The 19,477-nt window shown below is 38.4% G+C and overlaps 1 protein-coding gene across 25 annotated transcripts in view; it reads left to right on the forward strand.

The window, feature by feature from the left end:
• Nucleotides 1-19,477, forward strand: part of ATG13 (autophagy related 13) — a 52,387-nt gene that overhangs the window by 4,953 nt on the left and 27,957 nt on the right. For 13 of the 25 annotated variants that reach the window (XM_072790710.1, XM_072790721.1, XM_072790719.1 and 10 more), the window contains one exon: nucleotides 4,721-4,885. The exons of 8 other annotated variants lie outside the window; for them this stretch is intronic. The gene's annotated coding sequence lies outside the window, so the exon portion shown is untranslated. The remainder of the gene's footprint in view (nucleotides 1-4,720; nucleotides 4,886-19,477) is intronic. 4 more of the 25 variants (XM_072790711.1, XM_072790733.1, XM_072790715.1 and 1 more) reach the window with 1 other exon arrangement.

Consider the following 19,477-nt stretch of genomic DNA (forward strand, 5'->3'; position numbering starts at 1 on the left):
TATTTATTTTTTAAGATTTTATTTATTTATTCAGAGAGAGAGAGAGGCAGAGACACAGGCAGAGGGAGAAGCAGGCTCCATGCAGGGAGCCCGACGTGGGACTCGATCCCGGGTCTCCAGGATCACACCCCTGGCTGCAGGCGGCGCTAAACCGCTGCGCCACCGGGGCTGCCCTAGGTATTTATTTACCAACATTTTGTAAGAAAGGAATCTGAGGGGCAGCCCAGGTGGCTCAGTGGTTTAGTGCTGCTTTCAGCCCGGGGTGTGATCCTGGAGACCCGGGATCGAGTCCCACGTCGGGCTCCCTGCATGGAGCCTGCTTCTCCCTTTTCCTGTGTCTGTGCTTCTCTCTCTGTGTGTGTCTCTCATGAATAAATAAATAAAATCTTAAAAAAAAAAAGGAATCTGAGGTACAGAAAGATTGAGTGACAGGGCACCTGGGTGGTTCAGTGTTTGAGTGTCTGCCTTTGGTTGTGATCTCGGGATCCATACAGGGAGCCTGCCTCTCCCTCTGCCTAGGTCTCTGCCTCTGTCTCTGTCTCTCATGAATAAATAAATAGAATCTTAAAAAAAAAAAAAGAGAGATTGAGTGACTTGCCCTGTCAGTACTATTACATAGAGACTTGGTATTATTATTCAAGTCCTCTGTATTTTTGTTTGTACTGTCAGAGAAGTATATTGAATCTTCAGGTATAGTTTTGGTTTGATCAAGCTCTCCTAGTATCTCTAGGAATTTTTGCTTTATGTATTTTATTGCTGTATTGCTTATGTATAAAGGTTTACAGTAATTATATTTTCTGAGAGTATTTTGTCATTACTCAGTATCCCTTTTAATCTCATTTTTGTCACTTTCGGCCTAGAATTTTGTAAATATTGCTACTTCTGCTTTCTTTTCTTTCTTTCCTCATTCTCTCTCTCTTTTTTTAAAGCTGAGTATATCTGCTTATTTCTTTATTTTCAAACTTCCTTTGTAACTCTTTAGGTAGGAAGCCTGTTTCAGTTGTTTAAACCTTTCTGTTCTATTCCTCAGTTGTCTACAAAGAACTTTCTAAATGGAAAAGAAGATCTCTACAGTTTAATAATAATTCTAATACTTAGAAAGTGGGGAAATTACTGTTTTGTTCTGTTTGTACTTGAACTTTTTTTCTTAGTTATTCCTGATTTGCCATACTGAGCTTTTCAGTCTGAATCTAAAACATTAAAAAATTCTATGTTAAAAACCAGAGGGGTGCCTGGTAGAGCAGTCAGTTAAGCTTCCGACTCTTGGTTTTGGGTCAGGTCATGATCTCAGGAACCTGGGATCGAGCCCTGTGTCAGGCTCTGCTCTGGGCATAGAGTCTACCTGAGGATTCTCTCTCTCCCTCTCCTTCTACCCCTCCCCATTCACATGCTCTCTCTCTCTCTCTCTCTCTCAAACAACAAAACAAAACTGGAAAACAGACTTTTTTTAGTAAACTTTAGTTAACTTTTTTCAAGGTTTTTTTTTTTTTTTTTTTTTTTTTTTAAAGTAAACTCCATGCCCAGCATGGAGCCCAATGAGTGGCTTGAACTCACAATCCTGAGATTAAGACCTGAGCTGAAATCAAGACTCACTTAACTAACTGAGCCACCCAGACACCCATAACTTTTCCCAGTTTGAAGGACTGGAAATACTATCTGGAGTCATTTTTATATAATCTCTTGCCAAATTATCCAGTTGTTTCATTGGAATTATTTGTCCTTTTCTTCTTTGTTGTTTGTGTCACCTTAAATCCAGTGTTATCACCAGCTCTTGTCTGGATTGCTGAAGAAACTTCTTAGCTGGTCTCTCTGCTTCTTGTCTCTTTTCTTTATCTTCCCCTCTGTATTCAGATTAATGTCCCTAAATCTTTATCCAAAGAAAAATCTACATTGACTCCCTACTTTTAGAGTCTCTTTTGCTCACTTTGATGACTCCTTAGTAATCTGGCCAGAACATAGTTACCCCCTTTATTTTTCTTTACCCCTTTACATGAAAATTCTCAGCTGAGTATTTCCTAATTTTGCTTCTCCCTTATTGTTTCTCCTCTTCCTTTGTGACTCCACTTACACATATGTTAGACCTATTCCTGTGTCCTTTGTGTCTCAGGTAACCACATGTCTCATTTTGTACCTGTTTTCATGGTATGATTAAATACCTTAAATCATGCCCTTTCACTCTCAAAAGTATCCTATAAGCATGTGGTCATTTTGTGTCTCTCATACACTTTTCTTTTTAAAGATTTTATTTATTTATTCATGAAAGACACAGAAAGAGAGAGAGAGTCAGAGACACAGAGCGAGAAACAGGCTCCCCACAAGGAGCCCGATGTGAGACTTGATCCTGGATCCTGGGATCACACCCTGAGCCAAAGGCAGGCGCTCAGCTGCTGAGCCACCCAGGGGTCCCTCTCATACGCTTTTCTTTATCTTCTATCCTTTTGCCCTTCTTTGCTTCATTCCTGATATTTTCTTTTGGCCTATATTCATGTTCACTCTAACTTCTGCTGGTCTAATCTGCTGTTAGACTCAACCATTGGGTTCTTAATTTAATGTTTTGTTTTTTAGTTCTATAATTTCTACTTGGTTCATTTTGCAGTGTTTAGTTCTCAGAATCCTCAATTTTGTGCTCTATTTAATTGAGCATATTAAGCATAGTAATTTTTAAGAATGTGTCTTATAATTATTTATTTCTAATGTCTATTGTAGCTATTAGATTTTGGTCATTTGGGTTTATCTCCATGAATGCTCAGTTTATTGTAATAGTGCAAAATATTATATATGAAAAATCATAATTTGCAGGCTAAGGTGACATTATTTTCTTCCAGAGAGAAATTACATGTGTTTTTGGCAAAGGCTAAGGATAGACCTTATCCCACATTGTTGAAGATGAGTGATGCTTAAAATTTTTCATAATAAAAACTTTTTAAAACGTTCTCTGGAAGTCATACAAAATATAACTACATTTAATTGCTTCCTAAGAGAAGAATATCCACTGTTTTGGTAAATTAAAAAAAAATAATAGTGTATTTGCCTGGGTTGTGTATTACGGATAAAAACGGAAAGAGGAATAGAGATGGACTGTGAAGAACAAGGAAGTACTTGGAGAAAAAGGAAAAGAAGACCTATACGTAATATCTGTCATCTCTGTCCCTTTTGTCCTCATTTTGTGTGCTAATCTTAAAATTCAACCCATTACCTAATGTAAAATGGTATGGCTGCTTTGGAAAACAGTTTGGCAGTTTCTCAAAAAGTTAAATGTTGAATTACCATATGACCCAGTAATTCCCTTTGTAGGTGTATATAAAGAGTTGAGAACATATGTTAACACAAAAACTTGTACATGAATGTTCTTAGCAGTATTATTTATAATAGCCAAAAAAATGGAGACAGCTCAGATGTTCATCAGCTGATGAATTAGTAAACAGAATGTGGTGTAGCCATACAATGGAATATTATTTGGCCATAAAAAGGAATGAAGTACTGAGACCTTATATAATATAGATTGAACCTTGAAAACCTTTTGCTAAGTGAAAGAAACAAGTGACAAAGACCACATATTACATAACTTCCTTTATATGAAATGTCCAGGATAAGCAAGTCTGTAGCTACAAAGTGAATTAGTGGTAGCACTAGGTCCTAGAAGGAGAGAGAAATGAGTAGTGACTCGTGACAGATGTGAGATTCCATTGGACTGTAATGAAAATGTGGTGATTGTGCATCTTTGTGAATATATTAAAAAGCACCAATCTGTACACTTTAAAATGGCGAACTTTATGATACATGAATTATATCTCAGTTTTTAAGAAAAGCTATATAAAATGATTTAAAAAAAAAAAAAACCTCTTAGCTTTCTCAACATCCTGAGTCACCCTGCCTGCCCCATTCAAAAGCTTTAGATCTGTGTCCCCTTCCTTCCAGGCTACTCTTGTCTCTTAATATGGTACACTCTATAGTTTTCAAAACTACCTTTCCTTGTTACCTTATGCTCAGATCTTTACAACTATGATTCTGTCAAAAAAAAAAAAAAAAAAAAAAACACCAACTATGATTCTGTCTTGCCCAAACTGACTTCTGATGATTTGAGACTTAGCATTCTTTAGCTGCCATAAGCTTTTTCTTTTATATGTTTGCCATGTTTACAAATAAGCATGTTTTCTTTCAACTTGCCCACTCTCTTATCTCAGTTGTGTAGTCTCTCATATGTCATGTTCTTTTGCATTTTTGATGTTTTATTTCCATGTGTAGCCTGTTTTATTTTTTAAATTTTTTAAAGTTTAATTTTTTTTTTAGTAATCTCTACCCCCAACATAAAGTTTTAATTCATGACTCCAACATCAAGAGTTGCATGCTCTGCCAACCGAGCCACCCAGGTGCCCCCAATCTGTAAATTTTAAAATTATGAATTCATCTAGCTAAAAGTTGAGAGGAAGAGTTGTGAGTGTGGCCTGGCAGCAGGCTCTTGGTAATCCAGAGTTGTTGAAAGCTTCTCCCAGGGCTCTTTCAGGCTTGCTTCTGCCTGTTTCTAGGGGTTACAATAGTTCAGAGATGAGTTTTTAGATTAACTTCTTAGCTTTTTATTTCCTTACCATGCTTATAGGTAATGTAATTTTGGATCTTGACTAGGCACTTTACTGACTTATGCTTATGAAGTTTGAGAGTGATTTTCCCATCTCCAAACCTTGCCATTATAGGATGACAAACCTCTTTATTGCTTTTCTAGGATTCTTCTGGCCTCTGTGATCAAGCAGCACTTGGCTCTGCAGTTTTGAGCAGAGCACTGGGTTTCTACCAGCCTGTAAGAGTGAGGTACAACCTCCCCTTCTCCCGATGCTTGTGCTCATATATTTATTAGAAGAACCTGACTTTGGGGTGCCTGACCGGCTCAGTAAGTAGAGCGTGTGACTCTTGATCTCAGGGTTGTGAGTTCAAGCCCTACATTGGGTGTGGAGCCTATTTGGAAAGAAAAAAAAAAAAAAAAAAAAGAACCTGACCTTGCTTCTCATAAGCCTCAGTTCCCTGGCATCAATTTTTCTTTACATCTATGGCATTGACTTACCTTTTCTGGAGCCTGGGATTTCTCAATTTTTCTTGTTCAGTTATATGTAAAAAACTTTAATTGCCATATGTTATCTGCATTTTTAAGTGCTTTAGCAGGGGGGAGGACTAACATCATTCAGTCCACCTTGTTGGGTATCCCCCTCAGAGATTTTAAACTCCTATGTATCATGACCCAGTGCATTAAACTCTTTGCCTACTTTATTCTAAGGCAAGGATTTTCTATGACAGAATTTGGAAGTACAGCCAGAGCAGCCATTCAGATGTTTGAAAAACTATTTGAAATGTGTCTAGGGACACCTGGGTGGCTCAGCGGTTGAGTGTCTGCCTTTGGCTCAGGGTGTGATCCCATGGTCCCGGGATCAAGTCTGCATTGGGCTCCCTGTATGGAACCTGCTTTTCCCTCTGCCTCTGAGAGTCTGCCCCTCTCTCTGTGTCTTTCATAAATAAATAAAATCTTTGAAAAAAAAATGAAATGAGTCTACAAGGAGATAGACCTAATTTTAGAAAGTTTTATACTGGGTAAAAGTTAGTTTTCTACCCGTTATAAGCCATTTGATGAAAATTTATTTTATTTGTTGTTCATTTAAAAAAATTTGAAATCCATCAGATCTACAGAGAAATTATAAGAATTTTACAGTGAACTCTCATATACTCTTCACCTAGATTCTTCGTTCATGATGAATCGTTGACATCTTCATCATTCATGCTTTGCCACATGCTCTACTTGTCAGAAAGCATATGTCTCTAGATGTCATAAGCTATATAATATAGGATTTCTCTCCCCCCCCCCCCCTTCTTTTTTTTGGCTGGGCCCTTGAGAAAAGTTACTTGTATTTTTTCAGGAGGAGCATTGACCAAAGTGTAATTGTATCAAATTCAGGAAATTTAACTGTTACCTAGTATACAATCAGTACCAAATGTTACCAATTGTTTCAATACTGTTCTTTAAAGCAACTTTTTAAAAAAAATTTTATTTATTTATGATAGTCACACAGAGAGAGAGAGAGAGAGAGAGATAGGCAGAGACACAGGCAGAGAGAGAAGCAGGCTCCATGCTGGGAGCCTGATGTGGGACTCGATCCCGGGGCTCCAGGATCGCGCCCTGGGCCAAAGGCAGGCGCTAAACCACTGAGCTACCCAGGGATCCCCATAAAGCAACTTTTTAAAGATTTTCTTTCTTTCTTTTAGATTGTATTTTTAAGTAATCCCTACACCCGGTGTGGGGCTTGAACTTAAAACCCTAAGATCAAGCATCACATGCTCTACTGACAAAGCCGGGCAAGCTCCCCTATAGAAACTTTTTTAGAAGTCCATGATTGGGGCACCTGGGTGGCTCAGTCAATTAAGCATCCCATTCTTGGCTTTGGTTCAGGTCATGATACTTGGGTCTTGGGATCAAGCCCTGATTCAGGCTTCATGCTCAGTGGGGGAGTCTGCTTGAGATTCTCTCCCTCCCTCCGCCCTTCTCCCTGCTCCTGCATGGTCACTTGCACACTCTCTCTCAAATAAATAAATAAGATCTTTAAAAGTCCATGATCAAGCATTGCACTTAGTTGTTTGTTTGTTTGTTTTTTTTTTAAAGATTTTATTTATTCATGAGAGACACGCAGAGGGAGGCAGAAACATAGGCAGAAGGAGAAGTAGACTCCATGCTGGGAGCTCCATGCGGGACTAGATCCCAGGATGAGCCAGAGGCAGACACTTAACTGCTGAGCCACCAGCATCCCGAGCATTTAGTTGTCATACCTCTTTAATTGCCTTTATTCTAATAGTTTTCAACCTTTTTTTTTTTTTTTTTTTTTTTTTGGTCTTTCAAAAGATTGACATTTTTTAAGACTACAAGCCAATTCCTTTGTAAAATGCATTGTCTTTTTAAGTTCATCTGATTGCTTCTTCGTGGTTGGATTCGGGTTATACAATTTTGGCAGGAAAGCTATATAAGTGATATGTCCTTTTTACTATATCACATCAAGAGAAATGTAATGTCAGTTTTTCAATTGTTGGTATGTTTCTTTCATTACTTTAAGACTGTGTTTACTAGACTTCTCTGTAAGTAATAGGTAATCTGTGGGAAGATTGTGTAAATATCTCATTTGCCAACAAACTGTCACTTAGTGGTTTTTATCATCTACTGGTGAGCCCCACCACCCCCACTGCCACAATGATTTTCTTGAGTCAGTTATTCCATAATAGTTGCAAAATGGTGATTTTTGTAATTTTGTTACTCCTTATTCACTTATTACTTGACAATCTACTCTGAAGAAGTATTAACCTTCCCCCATTTATTGCACATCTGCCTCTGAAACCAATGTTGGGGAAAATATGAAAATCCTTGCTGTAGAAAAAAAATAGCAAGAAAAGATTGTCTCTGCTCTCCCATTGTTAGTTGGAGAAGTAAATATAAAATTGTGAGTTTTAATATCAGGGCTCCCCAGACTTACAGATTCTTACATGATAAATGTGAGTTTAAAAGTGCTTTATGAGGGGCACCTAGATGGCTCAGTCGGTTGTGTGACTATTTTTTTTAAGATTTTATTTATTTATTTATTCATGAGAGTCACAGAGAGAGGGGCAGAGACACAGGCAGAGGGAGAAGCAGGCTCTATGCAGAGAGCCAGACATGGGACTCGATCCCGGGTCTCCAGGATCACGCCCTGGGCAGAAGGCGGCGCTAAACTGCTGAGCCACCCAGGCTGCCCTGAGTGTGTGACTATTGATTTCAGTTCAGGTCATGACCTCAGGGCCATGAGACTGAGCTCCATATCAGCTCTACACTGGGCATGGAGCCTGCTTAAGATTCTCTTCCTCTCCCTCTGCCCCTACCCCCTTTCTCTTGTGTGCATGTGTGCTTTCTCTCTGAAAAAAATCTAAAAGCGGTTTGTGGGTACAGCGTTATTTAAATTCTAATCAATTTTGAAAATAATATTTGTGCTGACACAACCCAATAAAAAAATGGATCAAAGACCTTAACAGAAACCTTATCAAAGATACACAGATGGCAAAGAACCATATGAAAAGATACTTAGCATCACATGTCATCAGTGAAATGAGATATACATACAAAATATTGTTGACAGGATTTCCTATGCTGTACTTTCCATCTCTGTGACTTATTTTATAGCTGGGAGTTTGTACCTCTGAATCTCCTTTACCTATCTTACCCATCCCCCTACACAAAACTGAACATACTCTTAACCATATGATCCAGCAATTGCACTCCTTGGTATTTACCTAAGGGAATTGAAAGCTTGTCTCCAGCAAGATAAGGGTTCTTGGAGGCTTCTTTGGGGGAAATGTAGTGTCCTCAGAGGACAAAACCTCTATATACTGACACTAAGGGTCTTTCAATTGAAAAAGTTTGGAGGGAGGGGCAGCTTGTTCTCCATGACCCCCTGAGCCCCGCCAGTTTACCAGCCTCATATACCCTGATTTTCTGCTGTCTTTTTGGTACTATATGCTCAGTGTAAAAAAGGACAGCCAAGGGATCACCAGGCATTTGATGAAACCTTCCAACATGGCTGCCAGCGTTTTTCAAGCCAAGTGAAGGAAGGGGTCTCCAGAGACTGAGAATGTATATTGTATGGTAGAGATTTCTGTGATTTGTTCTGCGTAACTGACCACCCCGACCTGCACATACGAAGACAGGCTAAAGAATGTTGTTTGCGAGACTTGTGCTGGATAAGTGGCCTTGGGAGCCTGATTAGTTGACATTAGCTGGCCTCCAGGTTAGAATTAGCCCTTCTAGTCTGGATGCTAAGAGCTGTAAATTTTGTCTTATATCCCATCCTGCTCTCAACTGGGCTGACCCCCCCAGAATGGAATCTGGGAGGGGAGGCAAGCACATATGGCACAGGCTCCTTGAAGATGTCAAGGCATGATAACATAGGAATGCAGCTTGCTCCAAACTGCACGTAGGTGAACACAAGTGTTTAACTTCAGACCCCATCATTTGCCCTATAAATACAGCCCTTAAAAGGATTTTCAGTTGGAAGTCTCACCTGAGGGGAGAACACTCTACCCAGGCCTCTCAGTTGGGACTCCAGCCTGGCTGTCTCCACTAGGCTTCCCCAGCTAATGAAGTCAGATGTTGTAAGTACCCGATTTGATGTAACTCTGTCTTATTCTCCTTTACTGCTTACTATTGTGCTCGCCTTTGCATATTTCCTTTTTTTCCTTTCTGTTTCTATTAGATTTTTATAATATCAGTAAAGTGGGTTTTTCCCCCTTTCAAAACCCAAGAATACAGCTGTTGTAAATCTTCATAACAGAGTGCCTGTTATAGACCTGATCATTGAAGTCCAGTATGTTTTTTAATTTATTGTTTCCAAAAAGTTAATGTCCAGTCTTCTAATATTAGGGAGGAAGGGCAGTTTTACACTCAGTGGAGTTATAAAAAGGGTGTAGGGCTCAGGGTGGGGTCTAACTGCTTCTTTGTGGACTTTTATAAAATAATCTTCCTATATTCAGCCCCATCTGGCATTCTACTTTAGGAGATATCTGGTAACTCATTTCTTGGCCTTTCTTGGGTTCTTTGGCTTATATGAGCTTGCTTTGTTTAGGGTTTCCCCCAACAGCTGGCTGGGGTATCAGCTCTGCTCTGCTTAATCAAGTATCTGTTCCTTCTGTTTTCTTCTTCCAGAACTGTGGTGCTGTTATCTCCATGCTTGTTCTTTTGGTCTGTGTGTATATGTTTTTTAAGCCTCCTGCCCCTGCCATTTCTTGTTTTAATGATGTTTTAGGGGTGAACAGAAATAAACATAAGCATGGAAAGCTTTATACTTAACCAGTCTGTTCACTACCCCCCCCCCCCATATTTTGTTGATATCTTTTATTTGTTACTTCCTTTTCTGCCACTATTTTCAGCCTTTATATTTCTGTGCTTTTAATGAGATTGGAAAGATAGTTGAGTTAAATGTTTATCTGGTTATTTAAGTAGAATTCTTTTTTTTTTTTAAGTTAAAATTAGCATTTCAGTATGAAAGTGAGCCAAAGATCTAGAGTACCTACTTATTTGGTCAGGTGTGCTTTTCCCTTAGTTGATTATATATTTTGAACTGGAGTAGTGCTATAGAATCTTCTACCTAGTATTTGGATATTGATGATTATCTACATCCATTACATAACAATAGGAGAATTTATTTATGTATTTATTTATTTTGGGGGGAGAATTTATTTAATGGCATAGTCTCCTTTTGTTGTGTTAAAATATAAATAACATAAAATTTACCACCTTACCATTTTAAAGTGTGTAGTTTAGCAATATTAAATACATTCACGTTGTTATGCAGCCATCCCCACCATCCATCCCAAAACTTTTTCATCTTATAAAACTGAATCTCTGTACTGTTAAACACTAACTCCCCATTCTCTCCTCCCCAACTCCTGCAATCACTATTATACTTCCTGGCGATAATTTTGACCACTCTTAAGTACCTCATATAAGTGTTACCATACAGCTATGTGACTGGCTTATTTCACTTAGCTGATTTCTTCAAAGTTCATGTTGTAGCATGTATCAGAATTTCTTTCCTTTTTAAGGCTGAATAATATTCCATTTTTGTGTGTATACCACATTTTGCTTATTTATTATACTTTTGATACTTGGTTAAAAACATTTTAGTATGGTATAAATCTACATGTTCTCAATACTTTGGGAACCTCAAAAAGTTATTTGTTATGAATTTCTATTAATGTAAATGATGGTGGCACCTGGGTGGCTCAGTCAGTTAAGTGTCTGACCCTTCATTTTGGCTCAGGTCATGATCTCAGGATCAGGAGATAAAGCCCCATGGCAGGCTCTGAGGTCAGCTAGGAGCCTGCTTAAGATTCTCTCCCTCTACTTCTCCCCCACTCTCATGAGTGTGTTCTCTAGATCTCTAAAAAAAGAAAAAAAAGGAGGGATCCCTGTGTGGCGCAGTGATTTGGCGCCTGCCTTTGGCCCAGGGCGCGATCCTGGAGACCCAGGATCGAATCCCACGTCGGGCTCCCGGTGCATGGGGCCGGCTTCTCCCTCTGCCTGTGTCTCTGCCTCTCTCTCTCTCTGTGTGTGACTATAATAAATAAAAATTAAAAAAAAGAAAAAAAAGGAAAATAATGTTCAGAGATTGTTACTAAATTGAAATTGTTATTCAGGGCCCACTAAAAAAATTGTGTTGTTAAATGTTTCAAGTCTTGAAGAAAAGCCTTAATTTGAGGTTATTTTTCAAGCGGAAAATCTGTAAGTGGTGAGTCTGGGGAAAATAGGTGTTGATGAGGGAACAGCAGTATTTGTGGGAAGATTATGATGTGTAAATATATTTTTGATGTAATTAAGCCATTTTATAAAAGTAACACTTGATAAATATAATCAAATATATGTTGGTGGGAACCACATAGAAATTTTTGTAAATAGGGATCCCTGGGTGGCGCAGCGGTTTGGCGCCTGCCTTTGGCCCAGGGCGCGATCCTGGAGACCCGGGATCGAGTCCCACGTCGGGCTCCCGGTGCATGGAGCCTGCTTCTCCCTCTGCCTGTGTCTCTGCCTCTCTCTCTCTCTCTGTGAGACTATCATAAATAAATAAAAATTTAAAAAAAAAAAAAAAAAAAAAAAGAAATTTTTGTAAATATCTGAAATTATACATGGTAATTAGGTTCTGTCCCTAGAGCAAAAAATTTAATAAAGAAGGTGGTGAGTAGCTCTGATTAACTTACATTTCAGCACATTATCAGGAAAGGGATAAGAAATTTAAAAGTTAGCAGAAGAGTTTGCAATATAATTGAAACACTGGAATGCTAAAAGGTAAGATGGCCTTGACTTGAACTAAGTGATAACCTAAAAGCCCTACTTTGGCTCAATCCTCTAGCAGCTGATGCACTGTCTGAAAACCCACCCTGTCAGGGCATCTGCACGTTTAATGTAAACAGTTTTCTAGGCAATTATGTGTGCCTAGACAATGACTAACGTCTGCAATGTCTAAAGAAAAGAAAGTTGAAGACATATACTATCAAGTAAGTCTCTCAAGACTCTTCCTTTAAAAATTTTTTTGAGAGGGGGCACCTGGGTGGCTTAGCGGCCTTTGGCTCAGGTCATGATCCCAGGGTCCTGGGATTGAGTCTTGCATCGGGCTCCACTCAGGGAGCCAGCTTCTCCCTCTGCCTGTGTCTCTGCCTCTGTCTGTGTGTTTCTCGTGAATAAATAAATCGTTTTAAAAAATTTTTTTTGAAAGCGAGAGTGAGTACATAGGGGACAGTGGGGGGCAGACAAGATGGGGGAAGGGCAGAGTGGGAGCAGAATCCCAAGCAGGCTCCATGCCCAGTGCAGACCCTGATGTGGAGCTAGATCCCAGGACCCAGAGATCATAACCTGAGCCAAAATAAAGGGCCGGACACTTGACCAACTAAGTCATCTAGGCTCCCTTCTCTAGAGTCTTGTTGGAATTTCAATTTGCTTGCCTCTGAAGTGGAGGAAGATAAATGAACCTCATAGTGGGATGATAACCAGTTAACCATCTGAAATGATTTTAGTTTCACAAAATAGTCTCCTTTTAGGAAAGGCAATATGTTGATCACTTGAAGCTTCTCTTTTGGTCTACTTAGCAATTTTATTTTTCAAATAATAAATTGATTTATGGTATATAAACTATCTCTGGTGACTGAAGTTGTCCTCAAAACCTTGACTGAACTGATAAAATTCATTTTTTTTTAGCATATACATCCAAGGACTAGACACTGGTTCTGGATCACCATTTACTTGGTAATTTCAGTGACCAGGATCTTTCTTAAAAGTGCCAGCAGGCTTCTGATTACCTTTTCAAAATCATTTCACCTATTTTCCCTGCTGACTTTGCATGGGAAATCTTGAAGGTCAGACTAGGGAGTTTGTAGAAATTTCTGGAGCATGGGAGCACTATAATGATATAATGCTTTACTCACATCAGTTTTCCTGAGGTTTACAATGTAACCCAGAAGAAGGTGTTGGGGAGGAAAACTTTTCCTATACATTCTTAGGTTTAGTATCTGAGGGCCTGCAACTTAAACTGACTGAAACTAGCAACCGTAGGAGACTAGCAACTGTAGGAGTGCTCAGTGATGAATAATCCAGGTGGTTAGAATTTGGGACTTAGATGCCTAATTTAGTAAGAAAAAGGGGCCTAGGAGAAAAGGCTTAAAAAAAAAAACTACATTTATTTATTTATTTTTAGTAATCTCTCTACCCAACATGGGGCTCGAACTCATAACCCCAAGACCAAGAGTCTCTCAGTGCTCCCACTGAGCTAGCCAGCACCCTGGAGAAAAGGCTTTTATAGGAAGAACAAATAAGTTTCTTTAGAAAAGACAAACAAGTCTGTAGAAGAACAAATCGGAAATAATAAAGTTTGTGATAATATTTGTTTAGGTAGGTGCAAATGGTATTTCCATCCTCTTCATGACCTTGAAATTCCCCCAGAGTGAGGACTTGTGATCTCTCCTCGGAGTAGATGCCAACCTGAAATGGGAATTTATGGCTGTCCTCATTTTTCAGAAGTTTCTGCTTTTAGTCAGATAAGGGAAGCCCAAGAAGGTTTCTTTCTACATCTGTTGAATCTCAAATGTCTTCAGCTTAAAATAATCTTTATGCCAAAGTGGCTTATTTTGGAATGGCATATCCTGATCTCCTTCAAATGTAGAGTAACTAACCAAATGAGTCTCTTCCAGATAAGAAATGAGACCTGGATTAAGATGGTTCTTTGGAAATGAAAATGTCGCACATATAAAGGATTTTGTATAAGCAAGAACTTGAAGGCTTTAGTAACTGGCTAGTATTGGTAAAGGGCGGAAAAAAAGGAAAGAATTCAATTGTAGATCTCTTTTTAATGTTTGTTCCAAATTTCCCTTTAAATTACTTGAAACACTCAGAAAGGATTTTGCTAAAAGCAAGGCATAGGGTAAACTTTATATAACATTTATATTGTAAAGAATGAATTAACTGCTTGATTGGCTAAGCCTAAGGGAACAGTAAGCTCTGATGCCCGTAGATAACTTTTTACCCAATGGAGATTGCACCCCTTTTGGCCAATAACTCTAGTTACATAATCTTTTTAGTGCTTACCAGATACAGAAAATCACAAGAATCATTGTGCTATTATGTTTGCATTGGTAGATGTTCTGGTGGTGGGAACACAATTCCCCACTTCAGTACAAAGTAAGGGCAGTACAATCCTCCAGCACTATTCTTATCTTAGATCTGTTGCTGTGGTTGCTTCAAAGCCTTGTGTGGTTTAACCCTTGAAAAGGCATTTTGTTTTTACCATAACATTTGCATTCTTTTTAACCAAAATTAGGAAGGTTTGAAGGTGGGTGTATGTTTCAAATGCCGTCAAACATCCAAATGGTAGGCTCCAAAAGAGAAGTCCGTTATAATTTAGATCACTTAGGCTCTAACCTGTCCTTGATCACAGTGAACTCTACTGTGGCATCTGAGTCTGCAGTCATTTCTTCTCAGGTGTTTTGTTTCTCCTTCATTGGTTTCTCCCCCTTGCCCCATAAATTTGCTCGATAGCCCTGTGCAATAGAGAAAATCCTTTTCTTTAATTTTTATTTATTTATGATAGTCACACAGAGAGAGAGAGAGGCAGAGACACAGGCAGAGGGAGAAGTAGGCTCCATGCACCGGGAGCCCGATGTGGGATTCGATCTGGGGTCTCCAGGATCGCTCCCTGGGCCAAAGGCAGGCGCCAAACCGCTGCGCTACCCAGGGATCCCAATCACAGCAGCATGAGATCTCTTCCTGTCTAACTTCTCAGAATCCAGCTGAAGCACCATCACTCTAAGAAATCCTCTCAAAGGTCATTAGCAACATGATGCCAAGTCCAGTGGCCTTTTTCTCTCCTTGAGAATGAAGGAAACCAGAATGTGTCACACCAAATTATTCCTCTTTGACATAAAAATTATTTTGATCTGAAGGCAATTAAGCAGCAAATGCAGGAGAACCTTTCTATACCTTCCACTTTTCTGCCTGAAGGGGAGATATAAATTCTCCTTTTCCTAGAGGCAGACTCTTACCAGCCCAGAGAGGACACCTGTGGAATTTGCAAACAAACCTTACTCTGTTAATTTCTTCCCATATATTTTCCTTCCCACAGTTTGCTGTCCTTAGAAGCCTAGAACTGCTTTTCTTTTCTTGTCATTTCTCTACACTTTCATCATTCTTAGTTGAAGATACCATATAAGCTGCCCTGTTGAATTATTTTCTATTGAGGTTTCTCTTGTGAGATGTGCACTGCAGGTGTTGATAAACTGGTTTTCTCTTATTAATCTGTATTTGTTAAAGAGGCCCAGCTGAAAACCTGAGGGGGTAGAGGTAAAGTTTTGCCTCCTCCACAAGAACTTTTATATTATTTGACCATCCCTTCAATCTTGAAACTTATTTTCCCTCAATTTCAGTGATAACTGCTCAGAAATCTTTTGCTTCCTATTTCTCTGGTAAGTTCTGACAGTTCTCCTTATGGTTCTTTTATGTCAGTGTCTTCCTGAGGCCTTTGTTATTTTCTTGGTATCTTCCATGGTGATTTCATCTACTGCTATAGTTTTTAAACTGTTTCTTCTTTTGGAGAATATCTACGTCTTTCTCCAACTTTAACCTCAGTCTTAACATTGCCATTACTTATAAATTGGACATTTTCAGATGGATCTTCTGGTGTTTCTAATTCAACTTATTAAATAACCTGAACTGATTTTCAAAAAATAATAAGTGTCTGGCTTTGGCTCATGTCAGGATCCTGGAGTCCCAGGATCCTGAGCCCTGCTCAGTGGGGAGTTACTTCTCCTTCTGCCCCTCTCCACACTCGGGCTCTCACTCTCAATCACTCACTCTTTCTCAAATAAATAAATAAAATCTTTAAAAAAAATAACCTCGATCTCAAACTTCTACCACAAGAAAAATTAATTTACAATGGATTATGGATGTAAACATGAAAGGTAAACAATAACATTTTTAGAAGAAAATGTGGAAGATCTTCATGACTTTGAGATCAGCAAAAAATTTTTCAACAGAGCACAAATAAATGCTAAAAAAAAAATGTTGAGAAATTGGACTTAGTAAAATTAAGAACCTCTGTTAGTCAAAACACTCCTTAAGAGGATAATACTTAACAATGGAAAGAAATGAACTATGAACATAGAGCACAACATGGATGAATCTCAAAATAATTATACTAAGCAAAAGAAGCCAAAGAGTACATACTGTATGATTTAATTTATATAAAACTCTAGACAATGCAGTTAGGAATCTGTAGTGATAGAAAGCATAGTAGCAGTTACACAGGGATGGGGCATTGAGGAGGTGCTAGAAGGAGGGATTACAAAGGAATATGAGGAAATTCAGTGGAGGTATGTTCACTATTTTGTGGTAATGGTTTTACAGAACATGAGAGACTCCTAACTCTGGGAAACGAACAAAGGGTGGTGGAAGGGGACTGGTGGTGGTGGGCGGGGGGTGGGGGTGACTGGGTGATGGGCACTGAGGGGGGCACTTGATGGGATGAGCACTGGGTGTTATGCTATATGTTGGCAAATTGAACTCCAATTAAAAATAAAAGAAAAAAGAAAACAGGTGAAATTGAAAAAAAAAAAAACCAATGTCAAAACTTACTGCATCTTGGGGTGACTGGATGGCTCAGTCAGTTTAGCATCTGACTCTTGATTTTGGCTCAGGTTGTGATCCCAGGGTTATGAGTATCAGACTCTGCACCCAGCTTGGGAGTATGCTTGTCCCTCTCCCTCTGCTCCTCCACCTGGCTCATTGTTTCTTTCTCTCTCTCAAATACATACATACATACATACAGTCATAAAAAAAAAAGCTTACCCATGTCTTACACTTCCCATATATTGTTGATACCTCAGTAATACCTCAGTAAGGCTGTTTTTAATGTGGAATAAACATCACAAAATGAGAATAGGTGAAGGCCATTTAATCAGAGCTTGTCATAGCAGGAGAGTTAGCTGCCATCACTTGCATTAGCAAAGACTCAAAAGCAGGTAGAACAGTGGGAAGCTTTATAGTGGAAGAAAGGGAAAGCTTCAGATATGTCCTGATTTGGGGTTATTGGCACGGGAAAGCTGTAGGCAGCCTAACTACAAGTGAGGGCATCCCATGTGGTTGTTTATGGATACATATTTGGTTTTCTTTGGCTGCAAAGTTGGAAACAAGGACAAAAATTAGGGAAACTGTCAGTTATTAATCAAATCTTGACTGTTTGAGGTCAGTTTTTATAGGGGTTTTTGTTTGGCATCCTGGACTAGTTAGTCTAGAGATAGGCTGACTTTCTTGACTGGCTACAGTAGATAGTAGGTTGGCTTCTTAGGCTAGAGAGTAGAGATATTAGTTTGGCCTCCTTCCTGGGCTGCTTCCTGCAGGTTAGGGGTCAGAGCTCCATTTTTATATATGTAGTCTGGCCTTTATCTTTTAGTGTATTCAGACTCTCATGAAAAGAAACAGATGCCATATGAAAGGCAAGACACAACTGGGAGGAGATATTTATAGTGCATATCCAACAAAGTTACTTATATCCACTATATATATTTTAGAAACTTCTACAATTCAGTAAAAAAAGATAACCTAATTTTTTAAATGGGCAAAAGGCTTGAACTAGTATTTCATTAAAGAGGATTTCCAAATAGCTAGTAAACATATGAAAAGGGGCTAGTAGGAGAGATTCACTGATCATTTAATCACTAATTTAAACATTGTTTAATACAGATTAAATGAGATGCTACCACACCCCTACCAGGATGGCTAAAATTAAAGTATTAGTAGTATCAAGTAGTGGTAGAGCTGTGGAGCAACTGGAACTCTCATACACTGCTGATGATAGTGTACATTGGTAGAGATTCTGGAAGACTGTACATGTCTTAAGAAAATTAAATATGTGTACCTTGTGACCCAGCATTAACACTTCTGGGTGTACATCTGACAGGAATGAGTGTTTATATCCACCAAAAGACTTGTGTAAAAATATAATAGTTAAAAACAGGAAACAACCCAAATGTTTATCGTTTATAGTTAATTTATAGTTTGTGGCATATTCATAAAGTGGAGTGCTACATTGCAATGAAAAAATAATAAAGTGCTACATGCAGCATTATAAATGAATTTTGCAGGCATCTTGAATAAGGGAGAAACTACCCACAAAAGAGCTAATATTGTTTGATTCCATTTAAATAAATGGAATGATTTGTCAAGATAGATAAGACTGATCTATGATGATAGAGGTCAGAATAATGGTTACTTGATCTGAATTGTGGTTATATGGATGTATACATACAAAATTATCTGTTGAAATAGAAATGAAAACAAGATATTTCTTGAGCTGTACATCCAAGATTTGTGCATTTCACTACATGTAAGTTACACCTCATTTTAATTTTTTTATTTTTAATTTTTTTGTACTTTCAAGTTTTTATTTAAATTCCAGTTAACATATAGTGTAATATTAGCTTCAGGAGTAGAATTTAGTGATTCATCATATATATATAACACCCAGTGCTCATCACAAGTACCCTCCCTTAAACTCATCACCCATTTAGCCCATCCTCTACGCACCTCTCCTCCAGCAACCCTCAGTTTGTTCTGTATAGTTTAGAGTCTGTTTTAGGTTTGCCTTTGTCCTTTTTCCCCCTATGTTCATCTGTTTCATTTCTTAAATTCTGCATGAGTAAAGTCATATGCTATTTGTCTTTCTCTGACTTATTTCACTTAGCATAATACATTCTGGCTCCATCCACATCATTGGAAATGGCAAGATTTCATTCTTTTTGATGGCTGAGTAATATTCCATTGTGCATATATATGTGTTTATGTATATATATATATAGTGTATATATATATAGTATATTTTTTGTATATCTTTTATGTACACATCCCACAACTTCTTCTCACATTCACCAGTTGATGGACATTTGGGTTCTCTCCATAATTTGGCTGTTGTTGATAGTCCTGCTATAAACATTGACCCCTTTGAATCAGTATTTTTGTATCTTTGGGTAAATACCTACTAGTTAAATTGCTGGATCGTAGGGTAGATCTATTTTTTACTTTTTGAAGAACCTCCATAGTGTGTTCCAGAGTGGCTGTACCATTTTGCATTCCTACCAACAGCGTAGAAGGTTCTGCCTTCTCCACATTCTCACCTGTTGTTTTTTGTGTTGTTGATTTTAGCCATTCTGATAAGTGTGAGGTAATACGTCATGGTAGTTTTGGTTTGTATTTCCCTAATGAGACTAAAGTTGAGTGGCTTTTCATGTGTCTGTTGGCTATCTGTATGTCTTTGGAAAAATGTGTCTTCTGCCCATTTCTTAACTGGATTATTTGTTTTTTGGGGGTTGAGTTTTATAAGTTCTTTATAGATTTTGGATACTAACCTTTTTATCATATGTCATTTGCAAATATCTTTTTGCATTCCAT

This window comes from Canis lupus, chromosome 21 (assembly GCF_048164855.1).
Source record: "Canis lupus baileyi chromosome 21, mCanLup2.hap1, whole genome shotgun sequence".
NCBI classification, from domain to species: Eukaryota; Metazoa; Chordata; class Mammalia; order Carnivora; family Canidae; genus Canis; species Canis lupus.